We start from the raw sequence: 8,492 nt of genomic DNA, 5'->3' as shown, positions 1-8,492 counted from the left end.
AGGCAGCTCACTCAGGGGAAAGGGATCCAAAGGCAGGCAACAGAGTAGGAGCCAGCCCCTGCTCCTGATTTAGGAGTCGCGCATGATGACCAAGCTACACAACAGTCACATATGTGCAGGGGGCCTAGGTCTGTCCCATGCATACTCTCTGGTTGGCAGTTAAGTCTCTGTGAACTCCTACGGGCCCAGGTTAGTTGATTCTGTAGGATTTCTTGTGGTGTCTTTGACCTCTCTGGCTCCTTCACTCCTTCTTCTCCCTCTTCCACGTGATTCCCCAAGCTCCGCCTAATGTTCGGCTGTGGGTCTTTGAATCTCTTTCCACCAGTTGCTGAATGAAGCCTCTCAGGTGACAGTTATGCTAGGCTTCTGTCTGCAAGTACAGCAGAATATCCTAACAGTGACAGGGGCGGGCTCCCTCTCATGGTGTGGATCTCAAGTTGGGCCTGTCACTGGCTGGCCCTTCCCTCAAAATTTTCCTTCAGACTGCTTTGCCTCTATCTTGTGTGTACAGTGTATGTATATCACGTTCATGCAGTGCCGATGGAGGCCAGAGGATGGTGTCAGGTCCCCTGGCTGTTGTATTTTGCTCTGCTTGTTGTGTTTCCTTTTCATCCTTAGCTTTAGATCTTTAAAACTGTGTGGGTTTTTTTGTTTTGTTTTGTTTTGTTTTGTTTTGTTTTGTTTTTAGGGGGAAGGGTTCTCTTCAACATACAGAGATCCTATTGATAATTAAAATTGCGCATAAATTTAGGTGAGTCCAACTTACTCTTCAGTCCCGATCTCTAAATTTATTTTGCTGGTTTCTAAAAACCAAGGTAACTAATTGTTTTCTGCTTCCTTGTAACAAAACGTTGTAACTATGTTTCTTTTCTCTCCCTCCTAAGCCCATGCTGCATTTCCTCCCCAGCTAGTCCTCAGACATGTACAAATAAGCACAGATTTTCCTATGGATGTTGTTATTCCTGTTTGTACAGCAGAGCTCTTCTCCAATGATCCATTTTTAACATTTAATTCTAGTTGGTTTTTTTTTTTCAAACCCATAGAGCATAAGTGATGGGTTAAAATTTGTTCTGCTTCTATAAAGCAAAAGCTGAGCCTTCGGTCCCCCTACCCTGAACCATGGGTGGGCACAGGCTGCTGCGGACAGACAGAATCCCCTAGGTGTTTTGCCTCCATGTATGTCTGTATGTGAGTCAGATCCCCTGGAACTGGAGGTACAGACAGTTGTGAGCAACCATGTGGGTGTTGGGATTTGAATCCATATCCTTCAGAAAAGCAGACGGAGCTCTTAACTACTGAGCCATCTCTCCAGCTGACAATTTCTTCTATTCTGATAAAACAGATGTCTTCAGGGCTTTAAAGATAACCCACCGAGAAAGGATGTAAGTGGGGAACAGAAGTAGGTGTAAAGATTGAGGGGGCCTGGGAAGATGGTCTGAGTTTGTTTTCTGTTGCTGGGATAAAATACCATGGCCAAAAGCAAGTTGGGGAAATAAGGATTCACATGGCTTACATGGCCAGATCCCATAGTCCACTATAGAAGGGAGCCAAGGCAGGGGCTGCGGCAGAAACCACAGGAAATGCTGATTATTGGCTTGCTCCTCATGGCTTGCTCGGCCTGAGTTCTTATCTAGATCAAGACCACCTGCCCAAGATAGCACTACAGTGGCCAGGAGCTTCTGAAAAAAAAGGAAGGAAGGTAAGAAGGAAGGAATGAAGGAACCCCGCAGACGTGCTTCCAGGCAATCTGATCGAAGCATTTCCTCAACTGAGGTTCCCCTTTCCAAATACTCCAGCTCAGCAGTTCTCAGCCCATGGATCACAGCCCCTTTGGGGGTCAAATGGCCCTTTCACGGGGGTTACCTTCCGCACAGTCATTTACATTACGATTCATAACAGTAGCAAAACTACAGTTATGAAGTAGCAATGAAATAATCTTATGGTTAGAGGTCACCATTGATGGGCTGAGGGGCCTTTTTCACCAAATCCTACCTGTCCTCCAGATTCTCCCAGCATCCCTCAGCCCCTACCTGTTACAGGGCATGGCTGCCACACGCAGCCCTCTACCCTGAACTCTCCAGCTCAGGGGTGGGGCCTTCCTTTCCCCCAGAGGTTCTTCACTACCTAATCCAAACATTCTGGTTCTCTCTCTTGACTTTCCCTTTCTCCTTCCTCTCTCTCTCTCTCTCTCTCTCTCTTCATGTGTGTGTGTGTGTGTTCCCCCCTCCCTGCTTGGCTACCTCCCTGGCCCTGTTCCTTGGAACCAGTGAACCAGCCGAGAGCTGCCCCCATTAAACCTGCATTTATAAACACTAATCTTGCTTAAACTGGCTCAATCCTTGGGGTGGGGGGGGGGAGAATGCTCATCAAACACAACATGAGAAATTGTATTAAAGAGTCACAGTGTTAGGAAGGTTGAGAACCACCGCTCTAGCTTGTGTCAAAATGACAGAAAAAAAGTAATCAGGAGAGCAAGGCATCCCCTCGTGTGCAAGCAATAGACTGGAGGCACGGGGGCATGGCCCAGCATCTCCACCATGGTCAGCTGCTACTCGAAACACGTTCATGAAGACGCCATGCGCAAGGTCTTCCTGCCCCGCCCCCAGCTTCACATCAATTGGGTTTCAGCCAAGGTTTCCATTCATGGGTTGTTATAATCCTAGCAAAACAGAGAGAAGTAAGGAGTGTATCTACGATTCCAAGGTGCAAACACAGGATGTGCAAACACAGCGGCCATGAGTTTACCACTTTATTAAAATTGCGATTGTTCACATAAAGACTCAGCCAGGTCACATATTAATAATTATCACTGACAATCTTTAACATCAGCTGAAGCCCACAAGTGAAGCAATATCGCATCTCCCGGTCTCATTTATCTTACTGCTTATAGCCCCTCTGTGGTCAGCACGCCTGAAGCTCCGTGGACATTTAATTATGAGCACATCATAAATGTAGCTGACAGGGCAGAGGCTGGGGGGGGGATGCGCCTGGCAAGGGGGTCACAGTCAAGAGTATTCAGCTGATGTGCCCCCAGTGAGGATGGGAAAGACCACTTGTCCGGTTTTCCCTCTGCAGCTCCCTGCTACTCACTGGCAGCTTATTACGACTGAAGTGCCTCTCCATAACCGCCTGCCTCTGAGCCTTGGTAGTGAGGCTCTTAAACTTAAGCCTCGTCTGTATTCCAGCCTACACAAACCAGCTGAGAGTGCCTTCGCTTCAGCACACCCGGAGCTTCCCGAGTGTAGGTTCTACTTCAATGCAAATGGAGGAGGGAGCATCCACCCCATGGCCCATGCTCCAGGAAGCCCATCAGCCTTCGCACCTGGCCCAAACTAGTCAGCTGTAGAGGGATAAAGGGACCACCAGGATCAATCACAGTGTTCAGGACCAGCCTAACCTCATCACATGTTACATAGCTAGCCTGGGTTACATAACTAGATCTGTCTCAAACATACGAGAGAGAGAGAGAGAGAGAGAGAGAGAGGAAGGAAGGAAGGAAGGAAAGAAAGAAAGAGAAGAAATATAAAGAAATAATAGCTAGGGTCTGAGATATAGCTTAGTAGTAGGGCACTTGTTTAGAATCCCTCCCCCCCAAAAAAAGAATATGGGGGTATGGTTCAGTGGTACAGCACCTGCCTAGAATCCCCCAGTGAGGGGCTGGGGTTGTGGCTCAGTGGTACGGCACCTGTCTAGAATCCCCCAGTGATGGGGACATGGGTGTAGCTCAGTGGTAGAGCACCTCTCTAGCGTATCCAAGGTCCTGAGTTCCATTCCCATCAACATAAAGGAGTTGGGAGGAACTGTCCTTAACAACACCCTACCATTCAGCTATATCCAGGTACACAGAAAATATCTTTCCTGGAAATCAGAAAGAGGTGACCTTGTATCCTGAGTGATGGAGCAGGAGGTTCTCCGAGTACTTCTAATTAGCTGTGGCTTTGATACACTAGCCAAGGTGTTGGGCACTAATAAGGCCGCCAGTCTCTCAGAGTGGGCCTGGGGCTGCCAGATCTCAGAGCGTCACGTTTCAAAGCAAGTGTCCTCAGAGGGGCTGAGGTGCAGGTTCCTCTGCACCCTGGCAGGCTCGTGTGGGGAAGACAAAGCATATAATAAGGGATGCGCAATGAAGGAGCTTTGAAGAGAAAGCTGAAAAGTAGCTATCATGTTGGCAGATAAATTCTACACACAATTATTCATTCCTAGCCCCTTGACATGTAGATTAATGAGTTTGATAACCCAGGCTTCTAGGAAGTAGATTCCGCCCTTCGCAGGCTCTCTCTCTCCCCCTCTACCTACAAACAGCGAGCTGGTCTATGGAGAAAAAAACAAATCGATACATTTGCAGTAACCACTGCTGCTTGCCTGTGATTGGGGCCTTATGTCAAAACTATGATGTGTCTTCTACCTCCTGGCCTGGGAGGGAGCCACAGTAGGCAGAGGGACGTGGGAGGGGACAGCGGAGTCAGATCTTAGACTCCACTGAGTCCTGCTTCGTTGCCTAGGCTGGGCGTGGGGCGCTTTCAACTTCAATGCGATCTGCTGCCCCCCGGAGCTAGACTTGCCAGGTCCACACATTGGTTTACGTGGGTCCCCAAATGGGAAGCAGTGAAATGGTGGAGGTGCCCCTAGGCTTCAGAGCATCTTCCTGGGCTGGGGAGACGGCTCCGTGGAGAAAGACCTTGCTTTGCAAGCAGTAGGGCTGGAGTTGAACCCCCAGAGCCCACAGGAGCCTGGCAGGTGTGTGTCTCTCTCGTGGAGCCTTATAATGTCTCCCAAAGTCTTGGAGTGATGCTCACAGAACATGTTCGGATTTCACCACTAGAGGTCCAGGGTGCTCATTAAATTTAAGTCTCAGATAGACAAGTTTTATGTCTTACCTATGAGATATCCCTCTTGGACTCAGTTGGTCCCTGACTGATGAAGCTGTTTGGAAGTTGTGGAAACTCTGGGACTCGGGCTTAACAGACAGCAGTGAGACACACTGGGGACAAACCTTAAAAGAGGTGTCCATCTCTGTTCCTGGCTTCAGCTCTCTGCACCCTGGTCCATCGAGATGTGAGAAGTCATAGCCCAAGCTCCCACTGCCACGCTCTGACCCGCTCCGACTGTCATGCCTCCCCCCCCCCCCGTGAAGGACTGCTCTCCTCCCTCAATTGGTTCCTCCAGTTATTCTGTGACTGTGATAAGAAGAGTAGCTGATACAACAATGAAGAGCCTTTAGCATAAATATGTCACAAATGTGCACAGGACATAATGATACTAAAAAGATAATTTGCTATATGAGTAAGAAGATAATATACTAAGAATATTTTAGCATTAGTACATCCCATGCATGTTTGAGGCATTTATACTCAAAATTCTATTCGTTATCTGAAATTCAAATTCCAGGAGCCACTCAGTATTTCATCTGACAGTTGTATTCAGGGTGTCCTCTTGAAACTGCTCAAGGAAGAGTCAAAAGACGCTCAGAGAGGAGTGAACAAAAATAGCTCCATGTGCAAGACCACCTCCACATGAGTCCTCTATCCCTGCATCTGACCTCTTCCCCACACTCCCCATGCCAAGTCCAAAGCCAACAGCTTTAGAGGGAACCAACGACTATTGTTCCTGAATAGTTATGAACCCTTTTGCTGGATTCTAGAGCTCTTGGGAAAGGCATCTCAGGCTAAAACTGTGATCGGGAGGGAACATCAAGGTAAGACCACAAGAGTCCAGAGCCTTCAAGGCCTGTGATGGTACACACTTGTAATCCAGGACTCAGGAGACTGAGACAGGATGAATGTAAGTTCAAGGCCAGCTTAGGCTGTACCAGAGCCTCATAAAGAGTTCAGAGCCCATGGAAGTCTTGATAAGTATCTTCCTGATCCCAGAATGCACTTGGAGCTGGTGCCCTCGATCCTCCATGCAGAGCTTACTGACTAGCTTCTACTAGGCTCCTAATACTGTGCTGTCCAAAAGATGGAATTGGGGGATGTGACATTAGGAGTGATTCCATCACAACAGGCAGTCCACACCCCTGCCAGGCACCAGCAGGAACTCAGAACTGTCTCCATGACAGCCACCACACATTAGTCTCAAAAACCTACTCACAGTCACCCAGAAGATACATCTCCAAGTCTCCGTCCTGCCCTGTCCCAGGAGTGAGAGGGAGGCAAACATTCCCTGGCTCTGACGCTGCCAGAGTCTCACTCCCATCTGCCTTTGAACATCATCCCCTCAGGGCTGCAGCTACAGAGAAGGTTCCAGAAGGCACCCTCTGCACACCATCATGCCACCGTGGGAGGGGCCCCAGCCGTGTTCCATACCCCTTATCCTGGAGGGGAAGGCTCTCCATCTCTTCCCAAACACTGGAGCAAAAAGTTCTGTGGAAGACACAGATGGAAGTTGGTGGGACAGCCGGCAGCTCAAACAAAAGCTTAGGCCCCCCATTTGTGATGAGTCAATAGACACCTTCCCAAAGCACAGTGGCTGATTTAAATATCGACTCTTAGACCAGGGAAGGTCGCCCAATAGTTCTAGCATGATTAAGAGCAGGGACACAAATTGGGGCTTCACCATCAAGTAACCGCTATGCCTGGTACAAAAGGCAAGCCGAGCTGATGAAGGGGACAATGGGGCACCTTGTAGAATGTCCCTGCTCTCTCCAGATGATTCCCAAAGCACTCTTTTAGGCCCTCGTGGCACCTGTCCACTAGAGGCCAAAGCCTGGCCCACTGTCTCATTTGACGCACACTGTCATCGATATACAATATACATAAAATAACTGACAATATTTTAAAATCAGATTTCACAAGAAAATCCAGGGGAAAAAAAGTGTGTGTGTGTGTGTGTGTGTGTGTGTGTGTGTGTGAGAGAGAGAGAGAGAGAGAGAGAGAGAGCCAGTGAGAGCCCTCCTGAGATAGGATGCTGACTGATTAGCCAGGTCTATAGCCCCACCCCAACCCCCTTTTCACCCATCTCCTGCTCTATGGAAACACCCTGTTGTTCCCTAAAGACCACAAGAAACTCGACACATCTCTAGATGTCTTTCCTAGCCACCCAACCCCCATCTAGCAAAAGACCTGGGGCGGGGCGGTTCTAGAACAAAGTACTCCTGTACCCACACATCAGCTCTGTGCCGACCCCCCGGAGGCACACACTAGGCGTGTCCAATGCCAATAGTAGCATGGACTCATAAGACAGATGGTTGCAGGGCTTCAGAAAGTATCTAGGAAATGAGCAGAATTTCAGAAAGAACTGTAGCCAAGCCAAACCCATGACCCAAGGTCAAAAGCAAGAATTGTGTGCCCATTTCACAGACTGATTGTGGCTTCCTTCTACACCTTACGGTATGAATGCCCATGAGCAGGCTGACAGAGAGAGATGAGATAAGTGCAGAAAGGGAAGGGGGAACGCCGATTGGCTGGTTCTGGGAACTGGCATTCTGGGCAGAGCTCTAAAAAAGGATAATGTATCTTTAAGGCCAGGTGCCCTTCAGAGAGCGTAGTGAATAAATGTCTTCTGAAAAGCCTGTAAATATTCCATCGCCTCTCTGTCATTACTACTATGAAATGATAATGAAGCATGAAAGAAATATAATTCCATATTCAGATGACAGCATTAGCCTCCATAAGCAAACTGAAATATTTATTAGTAAAATGTTCGGTATCTACGCCTGTAATCTAAAAAAAAAAAAAAAAAAAAAAAAAAAGGACAAAAATGTTTTATAATAAAAAAGAGATTGAATGTGGAGGTAAAATGTGGTTGGCTGATTTTATTGCTTATTATTAAATCCTGGCAAAACAATTATTTTTTTCTTTTCATTAGTAAGACACCCAAATTAAAACTATGCCCTCCGGCTGCAGGTTTACAGCAGTGATTAAAAACAAGGGATGGTGATACATGGAGCTTTTGACAATGGCGTAATCAAATTCATTTGTATTGTTCAATCTTTCCCTGACAAATATTTTTACAGTAAAATATACCAAACAAAGAATCGCACACAACAACTATCAATACAGAGGAATTAGGAAACCTTGTCATTATTTAAAAAGCGAACGGATATGACTTTGCCATAATCTTGAATACAAACGGTTGTGTGTAGTTAATTAGGGTAATTATTGCCTAAATTGTGCTTAATTGTCTTACGCTGAATAGGACTCTCGAAGGAAGCTTTTTTGAGCTTCCTGCAATGGCTGAGTACCACCAAACTCCTGAGTTATAATTTAATAAGTTTTGATGGTATTTCCTATAAGTCAGAAGATACACCTGAATACAAGCTAAGAGGCAAACAGGAGCCATGCGCCCTGACCTCTTTTTCACCTTATTGGAAAAGAGGCGTAAGAGAGTCATTTAGCCCTGCAGCGTCACTTGAGCTTTCTTGTACTGGGAGCACATTCCTTAAAGGAAAGGGGAAGGAGAGAGTGGAAGAAGAAGAAGAAGAAGAAGAAGAAGAAGAAGAAGAAGAAGAAGAAGAAGAAGAAGAAGAAGAAGAAGAAGAAGAAGAAGAAGAA

This window comes from Psammomys obesus, unplaced genomic scaffold (assembly GCF_907164565.1).
Source record: "Psammomys obesus unplaced genomic scaffold, mPsaObe1.curated_primary_1811, whole genome shotgun sequence".
Lineage (NCBI taxonomy): Eukaryota > Metazoa > Chordata > Mammalia > Rodentia > Muridae > Psammomys > Psammomys obesus.
This window is presented reverse-complemented; position numbering follows the sequence as displayed.